Source organism: Carassius auratus, unplaced genomic scaffold, assembly GCF_003368295.1.
Source record: "Carassius auratus strain Wakin unplaced genomic scaffold, ASM336829v1 scaf_tig00034654, whole genome shotgun sequence".
Classification (NCBI taxonomy): Eukaryota; Metazoa; Chordata; class Actinopteri; order Cypriniformes; family Cyprinidae; genus Carassius; species Carassius auratus.
Genome location: NW_020526169.1, coordinates 190,285 through 201,172, shown reverse-complemented (window position 1 = coordinate 201,172; position 10,888 = coordinate 190,285).

The window sequence follows — 10,888 nt, the reverse complement described above, 5'->3', positions numbered from 1 at the left end:
CATTGTGCATCTGCGGTGTGCTCACTTGTTTGTTATTTATGCAAATGCATTTCTCGTCATACAAAACACCTTTTGATGTACGAGGACAACCACAGAAGCACGGGTTTAGGATTACCTTTTTATTTCTGAAGGTAAGGCCTAAAAAGTCTGTCAGGGGACCTTGCGCAATCATCTTGTTTCTTTAATCTGATCCATCATGAGAAAGATGCAAATGCGATTCAAGTTCAGTGACTTTCTCGCACCGCTGAATGTCAAATCTTAGATTAAAGAGACTAGGCTCATTTGGTTGTGTAACACAGGGGAGCTTGAGCAATCAGAGAAAACCAAATGTGTTTTTCCTTTCATTTTCCGTTGAATGAATTCAGCAGGTGCAAAACTAAAAAAAAAACAAAAAAAAACATCAATTTCAGAAAAACACGCACATGGACATTCAGTGTAAGTTGCTGATGATTTATCATTGCAAACTTTAAATAATCCTTTCCAATGCAGATGACTACAATTTCCAAAGTTCTGTATGCATACAGTATATCATGCCGACAAGCATTATTCATGAGTAAAGGAATGAGCAGTAGTGTTTCCCATACAGCTGAGCATATTTTGGAGGCAGAAGATATTCAAGAGGCCAAGACAGTTAGCCCACGGCAGAATATTCCATTACAGCTGGATAAATCAGGGCATTAATGCATTATTGAGGTAGTATTCTGAGGCTGTTTTTAATTTCAGATGGAAGATTCACCTTCGCATCCTCATCTAATGGTGCATCAAGTATTAAAATCTGCAGCTACGCTCAGATCAAAGAGCCGTCAAAATGACAGACTTGAGCCCCAGCGCTGAGACTTGTTGAGGTAAACACTTCAGCAAGGTGAGGTGAACATTCTGTGACAGATGTTTGACCCAGACTAAGCCTTTTAAGTAATTCATCCATATAAGAACCGCTTACGGATTCAGACGGAAATGTGTCATTTTCCAGTAAATCTCAGCTAATTCCTCACAAAGTCTGCTACCTTACCTTAAAAGAACAGTTCACCACCAAAATGTGAAAAATAAATAAATTCTAAATAATAAAAAATAAAAAATAAAATAAAATAAATAAAAAAATTCCGACATTCTTTTTTATATAATAAAAGGTGGCTCCTTTACATTTACATGTAGCCTACTTAAAAGGATAGTTCACCCAAAAAAAATTAAATTCTGTCATTAAAGCTGCAGTAGGTAACTTATATAAAATATATTTTTTACATATTTTTTAAACCTGTCATTATGTCCTGACAGTAGAATATGAGACAGATAATCTGTGAAAAAATCAAACTCCTCTGGCTCCTCCCAGTGGTCCTATTGCCATTTGCAGAAAATACATCGCTCCCGTTAAGAAACAACCAATCAGAGCGGCGGTCCGTAACTTTGTTTGTGTTCAAAATATAGAAAAATGTGTATAATAAGCGAGTACACCATGAATCCATTTTCCAAACCGTGTTTTTAGCTTGTCCTGAATCACTAGGGTGCACCTATAATAAGTGTTTATATTCAGACTATTTTAGATTGCTTCGGGGGTACCGCGGCGGAGTAACCCAGTGTGATTCTTCATAGACATAAACAGAGAGAAGTAGTTCCGGCTACGATGTTCTTCTGCAAGACACAAGCAGTTCTGTTTATTAACCGCTAGAGCGTCAAAAGTTACAGACTGCAGCTTTAATTACTCTCTTTCATCCCGTTCCAAACTCGTAAGACCTTCGTTCATCTTCGGAACACAAATGAAAATATTTTTGATGAGTTCCAAAAGCTATCTGACCCTCACATAGACAGCAAGGATCCTAACACGATCAAGGTCCAGAAATGTAGTAATGACATTGTTAAAATAATCCATGTGACTGTAAAAAAAAAAAAAACGTAATTTTACAAAACTACAAGAATACTTTTCATGCATAAAGAAAACAAAAATACAGACTTTATTTAACAATTTGTCTCCTGGTGCCATTTTGGCGAGTATCACATATGTAAACAATGTTGTTGGCTTATTAATTAGTACGATCTGTTCATGCCACTGTTTAAAATACTTAACATCTAGACTTTTGTTTATCACACAAATCTATCGTATGGCTGAAGACTTAGTATACCCAACCCGATCTCACAGAAACTCGTACATTTTTCACAAGGTGGCTTATTCGTACGAATTCGTACAACCACACTCGTACAAATTCATACTATTGTTGCCAAATTGTATGTATTTTACAAGTTGCACAATTCGTATGAATTTGTACGAATGACTTACACCTAACCCCGCCCCTAAACTTAACCTTCACTGGGGTCGTATAAAATCGTACGAGTGAGGTCGTAAAAATTCGTACGAATAAGCCACCTCGTAAAAGACATACGAATTGGTCATGAGATAGCATTGGTATACCATAGGAAAAAATCAATTATTTTTGCTTAGTCTACTTTTTGTGTTTATTTTCAGGCATAAATGTGAATATAAATGTGAAGAACCCTTGTGGTAATGCTTGACAAAATCATCACTTTTATGCAACTGAAAATCCAGTTGCACAGCATTGACAAGTTCAAAATACTTCTAAAAAGTAATTTTAAATATATCCACTATGTAAGAGATGTTGTCATTTTCTTATTATCGGTTCTAGAACAAGAACCTTTAATGCCCAAAGGATTAACAGTCCATTAAGATAAAGGTGGTTTGTAGGAAGCTCTGGGGTTGTATTCTCAGAGAATACAATAACTTCAGACAGATTCCATATGCTTGTTACATTATCTGGAATGGAAAGTGAAGGGACAGATGTTGTCTGGAATCATTTGGGGATCCGACTTCATCAAAGAGTTTGAGAACTCTCACGGAATTCCAAAACACCCTGTGATCTCACAACGCATTTCCTGTCTTAAGAGTGTCACATCACTGGTGTCTGACTAAATGTGCTGATCATTCTGCTGTATTATTGACATTTCTGGGTCACCGTCATATTTATTTGAGCAAGGAGCGACACAGCCATATGTCTTTCAAAGGATGTGTGGGATTGTCAAGTCATCATTATGATTATTTGGATCTTTTAAGATCTTTTAAGCAAGAATGGAATTATTAAACACTGGATCAATACAAAGTATAAAAATAGCCACATGACCTTATGAAACTAATATAAAACTTCAGTGAAATCCAAAATTCCCCAATAGTGTCTGGTAATAGATTCAATTTCCTAATTCTTCACACATGATTGCTCTTATCTTCATGAATATTTATTCTTTATATCTAAATTAAAATCAGTGGGAAAATGTTCTGATATCTGTATATCAGAAGAACATTTTCTTATCTGGAATCATGGATGTGCCTCCATCTATAGTCAGCTGAATATTACTTTCAGAGGGCATCCGCCAAGGTCTTATGTCAAGGGATGAAACGTCACCAACGATTTCCAAAAGGCCTAATTATGATACTGGATATGAGCTTATGGTAATAACGGACTTTTATCACATTAACTGAGACCCTTGTTCACTTGTCGCTCTCGGTTAATTAACATCGAATCTGGAGAAGTATTGGTGTGAGTGAAACTAAGCCTCAGGTGAGTAGGCCCAGTTTTGTTTGTGTATCTGTAGGGGCTTGGGATATGATTCTCACCATAAGCATTTATGCATTTGCAATTTATAAAATTCACAAACTAAGGTTTGATGATAACTCCTGACTGTTCTCTAGTTTACCTGAAGGTAAAAAAATAGTGATAAGTATGTAGTTTGTTGGCTGATAAATCACCGCTGGCTGATGGTGGTAACTGATCAAAAAAGTTCACATTAATTTCCATGTTGGGCATATGTTGAATATTCAGCACTTCCATCTGCTCTGAAGACAAGCAAGTGTATTGTCATACATAAATGTATGAAATCCCCCCACCAGTCCTCTTTAACCTGTTTGGTTAAGACTGGAAATGTGATATTTATATGCTTTAATCATGTGGTAATTCTGAATAACACCAAACAAATGTAATACGATCCAAACACTGTGAGAAATAACAAGCTATGTATACAATTTTGGCAATCAGCAAAAAATATAATTTTACCTCATTAGTGTCTAGATCATCAAGACATTTTTTTTTTAATTAGATTTCTTTTTATTTATTTATTTATTTATTTATTTATTTATTTATTTTTTGGCAAGAAGTCAAAACTTCAAATAGATATGCACTTTTTTTTTTCAAGTGAATAAAAGGTATTACAATGTGATCTGATTAAAGTGTAACATTTACTTACTGACAGTTGCAAAAGAAAAACATTCTGAGTTTTTCTGAGATGTTAATTTTAAAAGCAGTGATACTTTTAAAATAAGAACAAACAACGATAAAAAAATAATAACAATAATAATAATATATGTCCTCTTGTATTAAAATAAATGAATACATAAAAACACATATAACAATATAAAAGAATGCATAACAAAACTGCAACATCAATAATAATATTATAATTTATTTCCATGTAGAATAATATATATATATAAACTATAAAAATACAAGTAATGACTACAAAATAGTACCTATTTTGGAAACACACTTAATAAATGTATTTGATTTTTATTTCCTTTTGAATAAAAAAAATGAACAAAAACAAAATACATAATAATAATAATAATAATAATAATAATAATAATAATAATAATAATAATAATAGTCCTTCTTTATTCCAAAAAATCTAAAGATATACTAGGTAAACTTAATAACTACAAATAAATACAGCAACATATTAACAACAACAAAAAAATGTCCTTTTGTATTCCGTTAAAAATAAATACATAAAATGATACATACTGTACATACACACCCAACAATAATAACACCAAGAACAATATTAATATAAACTAATGAAGAAAAAAAAATTGTCTTCAATTTGACCAAATTGTAAGAGTACCGAAAGGCTTCAGTGCTAACACACATGAGCTAAAGGCCACACATCTTTGGTTTTGAGGTCATGGCTTCTTTAAGCTGTATCACGGAAAGCCCTTCACATCATCAAGCGTGTCACAAAAGCACCACAAAGATTAATCACATGTTGATTGTTTTATAAAAGCAATTATACATCAGGAGCCCTGCCAGAATCCTGACACGTTGTGAGTCATTGTCTGAGTTACGGTCTTTTCATTAGCTCTTTCGTTTTCACTAACCCCTCCAGACTCCAGCGATCACGTTCGGGGATACGGAGATGTAAACCACACCGCCATCCGCTCTCAAGGTTGAAGGTGAGCGAATAATAGACCGGGAGGGGAAAGAGAGAGAGACAGGAGGGCGAGAGGGACAGATGGAGGAGTAGATTGGATGTGAAAGCTAGATAGCAATTGTGTGTGCGTATGAGAGAAAAAGAGAGAGAGAACGAGTATATGTGGGTTGGAGAAAGAAGGAAGGACAGGTTGAGAGATTAATCTAACCTATGGCGTAATGAGGCCTCTGTCTGGCTGCCTTCCTCCGCAGATAGAGAAAAATCCACTGTATTTATGCCAACTCGCAATCTAGCATGTCTATTCTGTGTCCAAGTGCCCTCAGCCAGCTGTACCCCCTCCCCAAAAATACCAAATAATGAAATAAAGTTTAATGGAGGGGAGCCCTATTAACTGACAGAGTACTTTCTTACACTGACGAGTGCGATCTCGTGGGTGAAATGAAAATGTGCAATGACAATGCTGCCAACTTCCCCGACAAGGGTCTTTTATCAAGCTCTGTGGAAAGCCAGATCCCAATCATTTCATTCCTAGAGCGGGAAAGAGAGCAAGCAACAGAGAAAGTGTGGATTTGAAATCCAACATACACCCACTCAGACTCTACTTATGTACTTCCTGTTGGTGTGCATTTCTGACCGTAATTATCTGTGGAGGCTCATCTCATGCGACTTGAATTGTGTTTAACATATTTTCAACAAAACATTGAATGATATATTTGCGATGCATATAAATATTCAAAACAGTGATAACATCAGCACTTATGGTTTATCATTGATCCTAGACAAAACACATTACACTTAAAAAAAAGATAAAAAATTTTTTTTAAGTTAAATGGTTGCAAACTATTTATTTTAGCTAAAAAGAAAGAAAAAAAGTATTTATTTAAATGTAGCTTAAAAAAAATAATTGCAAGCACTTACCTTAAAATAAAAATAAAAGGATTTTTCTTTCTTTCTTTTTTTTTCTCAGCGTACTGGTGTAAAATATATATTCTATCCAAAACTAAAATTATATAATCCTTTTTTATAATAGAAATAAAACATAAATATTAGATGAAAAAATATATAAAACTATATAATAATAATTAAATAAATAAATGAAAAATACCATAATTACAAAAACAAAGACATAAATTAAAATGAATACTGAAAATACAAACATTAAAGCATTAATATTTCTGCAAAATTGCAATAAATACTAGGAATAGTACCAAATGAAATACTTCCAGAGTCACTTTTGGCCCCGTGAAAAAAAATAAATAAAAAAAAAATAATAATAAATAAATAAATAAATAAATAAATAAATAAATAAATAAATAAATAAATGATAATAATAATAAGAATAATAATTGCAATTTTGGACTAATGAGATTTCTCAGTGCAGTCACCAAAAAATTCAGGATGCAGTTCAAAATCGTGTATTTGAACTGCATATAAAATGTCCATCCATTTGGATTGCAATTTTAACATTACATAATTAACTTAATGTGATGCATATTTGTCAAAAATGAAACTAGTATGTTTTTTTTATTTTTTTTTATTAAATAATAATACAAATGACAATGTATTACTGACTTTTTAAATATATTAGATTTCATTTGAATAATAATCTTTTAAAAATTAAATATAACAAATTTGGTTGATTGTGAAAACATAAAAACTGTATGAACATAAAATATGTCTCGCTGTTAAACAACATTCTATTAGTAAAAATGTAAGAGAAATTGGATTTATTAAGATGTTCTTAATCGTTCATATTCATTTTGACAGAAACATAAAAATAGTCAATGATTATTTCACTCTTTCTTTAGATCATGAAAGTTATATAAACGTAATAAAGAATTGTTTGATTGGTGTTCATGTTTTAAGGGTAAAACAATAAAATACACATATTAAATATTAAGTACATTTCACAAAGACACAGCAAGAAACAAACTGAATCAAATGTGGATATTTTAAGACGGAAAAGCCTAAAAAGTATTTTCTTGTAAAATGTACTCCAGCAATCTTTTACAGTTTAAAAGGAAAAACTCAAACAGTTGCCATAGTTGAAGAAACACCAATGAAAGTGTTTGTTAGTGTCTGTGTCCCATATGTTCAAGACTACAAACTTTAAACCCCTAGCAAGTGACAATTAAAGCAGCACCAGTGGGAGTATCTTTCATATGTCAAAGTTTGATTAGTGAATTGACAAATCCTCTGCAACTGGGAGAATTGATGTATTTAAAGACCTGCAGAGCTGCATGGGAAATCAGCCTAGAGCTAAATATAGATGCCCTCATAAATAGCAACTATCATTTACGCTGTTTCAGAGCGAAGACATCCACCTGTCACTCCACATAAGAATTCCCCAGGCAGTCGGTGAAGGACACCTCGTGTGTGCGAATATGTCTGTGTGTGTGTGTGTGTTTAGATCGGCGAATCAGATCCAACGTTACCCTGAATCTGCCCTCTGATTGGCTGCTGCAGCAGAAAGTCAGACTTAACAGATCCTCTTTCGCAGATCTAACCAGCAAACATGTCACGCAGTCACACAGCCCCAAATACCCAGGGCACCTTTGTGCTTCTGTTTATAGAAAGACTTGAGAGCCTTGTGATGGCATTATAAGTTGTCGCCTGAGGTTCTCCTTGTGTACCTGTTCGGTTCGCCTCCAGCACACACCAACTGTGCACATTTGGCCTAAAGACAAGCAAATATCATTAGAAACCCCAGATCCGCCACTGTAGTGTGAACCTGTAGTGCCAATCCGAAAAATACCACAGACAGGGAATCCGTATCTGATGTACAAAAATACATTTATTTGAAACGATTCCAAAATGACAGTAGTTTTCCATAGAAATATCGAAATAAAGATGTAACAATAACCATGAGTCATGCTTTTGTGCGACGGGAGATAAGTATTACAAGTATTTGTTCGTCAAAACATTATACATAAATCGTATGGCGAGTTTCTTTTCCACCAGCTTCGTTTTGCTTTAATGTTTATAGTGTCGTTACTGTTACAAAGTCATGATTTATATTACAAGAGAGTGTCAGTAGAGCAAATAAAACCTGATGGATATCATAGAACTCCACTGAACGAGGGAGAGAGGGCTCATTAGCACACAATGGCATTAAATAAAGAAGCTAAATAGTCGTCAGCAAGTACTGTTCAACATTAAAAGAGGTTCTCACTAACCTTAGATAGCAGGTTATAAAACAAGTGCTCAGCTCTCCAGACTAACCAGAACTTTTACACTGAAGGTCAAAATGCTGCATGTGCAGCAAGATCACAGCCAATCGAAGCATTTTCTTGATTGGCATACAGCTGTAGAGCTCAACTTTGGACCAATGAGATATCTCAGTGAATTCAACAATGTATTTAGGCCTAAAATGTAAGATATATGCATTTGAATTGCATATAAAAGTTCCTTAGGTTCGGATAACACAGTTTTAAAATAAACTAATAAACTTAATGTGACGCATATTTGTCAGTCATACATAAGTTGGGCATATATATATATATATATATATATATATATATATATATATATATATATATATATATATATATATATATATATATATATATATATATATATATAAAATTTGGTTCATATATATATGCATCAATTGCATTCATTTCATTTGAATAATCATATATGTTTTAAATAACACAAATTTTATTTTTCAAATCACAGAGTCAGCATAAATCTGTTAATTGTGAAAACAATAAGATTAAATAAGATATGACTAGGAATAAGCCATATTTAATTATTTAAAATGTTATAAGTACTCTTGATTTTCAGATTAATATTTTTCTCTCTATAATTTGCCTAGAATAAGAATAAATCTATTCTTTGTTAAAAAATATAAATATATATATTTTTATATATTAAAATGTATTATTCAGTTACAAAGTATGAACATGGTTAAATATGGCCAGCGGTGGAACAAGCAATTATTTGATTAGTGAAAATGCATGAAACATTGGATTTATTGATGATGAATATATATGGTATTGTGAAAAAAAGAAAAAAATAATAATAATATATTGCTGCCTTCAATTTTAAAGTACAATCAACTCAAGCTTTACAAGTAATTTCAACTTAAATTATATTGAACTGACTTAAAAACCCGCAGTTGAGCTGAATATTGTATAACTTATTTGAAAAAGTAGAAAATTGCTTAAAATAATGCAGTTTGTAGTAATGTAGTTAAGTTCATTAGTTTATGTTAAAACTGTGTGATGCAAATGGTTTCTAAAATGTATAAGAATTTCAAATACATCAATCTTAAATTTAGGACTTTTTTGAGTCTGGGTGCATCAAAACCCACATCAAAAGGGAACAACAAAACATCTGAGCGTTACGTCTTGTTGATTTTCTGCTTTGGGCTTTTTTAAGGAAACATAGATTTAGGTGAGTGGGGGACTAAAGATTATGAGTAAAAATGTCACTTTTAGAGTGAAACACCAACTGTGACTAGTAGAGATACAGTAAAGCGGGACGCTAAGCTAACCTGCGAGTGTTAATGAGAGCATGTGTGACAGGATGGTAAAGTAGCAGCTTTCCCCCATTCCCTCGGCTCAGGGCCTGTGCTAGTGTAATTGCATGCTGACTTCAGCACACTGTAGAGCCTCTGAGAAGTCCAGATTAAGAGTAAAATACTGTTTCATGTCACACAGATTTAGACTGTGTCTAAACCAGTCTCTGTAGCCCATTTTCCCAACTGTATGCATAAAGCATCTGGAGAGACTATGCTCACATTTACAAATGCAAAGCTGTTTTCAGCTGCTCTAGAGTTGATAAAAAAGGGAAAAACATGGCAAGTTAACTACCCTAAAATGAATGCGAATTTGGCCTAGATCTGTAGATTTGAATATATACTTACTCTAAAATTTGAAAGGTTGGAGTCGGTTGGATTTTTGTATGGTTTTGTTTTTGAAAGAAGTCTTTGATGCTCACCAAATAGTATTATATTTTAAAATAAGTTTTATTTTATTTGAAAATATTTTAAACTGTAATTTATTCATCTGATATGAAAGCTGAATTTTCAGCATCATTACTTCAGTCTTAAGGAAATCATTCTAATATGCTGAGTTGATGATGATTACTTAACATTTCTTATTATGATAAAAAGAATTGTGCTGCTTAATATATACACACACACACACACACACACACACATTGGAACAAAGTAAGTCGTTACTGTCACTTTCGATCATGATTTATATGCAAGCTTGCTCAATAAAAAAAAAATTTAAATAAAATTAAAATCTTACTCACCCCAAACATTTGAATAATAGCCCAGTGCATATGGCTCAAACTCATTTTTGAATTCACTTCGGAAAAATAGCTCAAATTCTGTGGTGAAACTGAAGTTGTTGGTCAGATTCTTAAAGAAGACATGATATATTGGATAGAAATCACAACATACAATAGAACATGTTAAGTTGTGGTTAGTCTGGCTGAAATATCAATAAACTTTAGGTCTGAGATGATTGAAATAAACAGAATGATATGAGATCTGTTCCAAAACCCAGTTATCTGCCTAGGCAGCATTTTAAGGCATCATAGTGCTCCCAACGCAAAGACTCTCACTAGCTTTGTTTCTAAATGTAATGACTCCCTTATTTCTGGCAGTCGCAGTTTCATATTTACAGTAATATAATAATAATTCCATATTTCAATATTCAATTTAAACCCA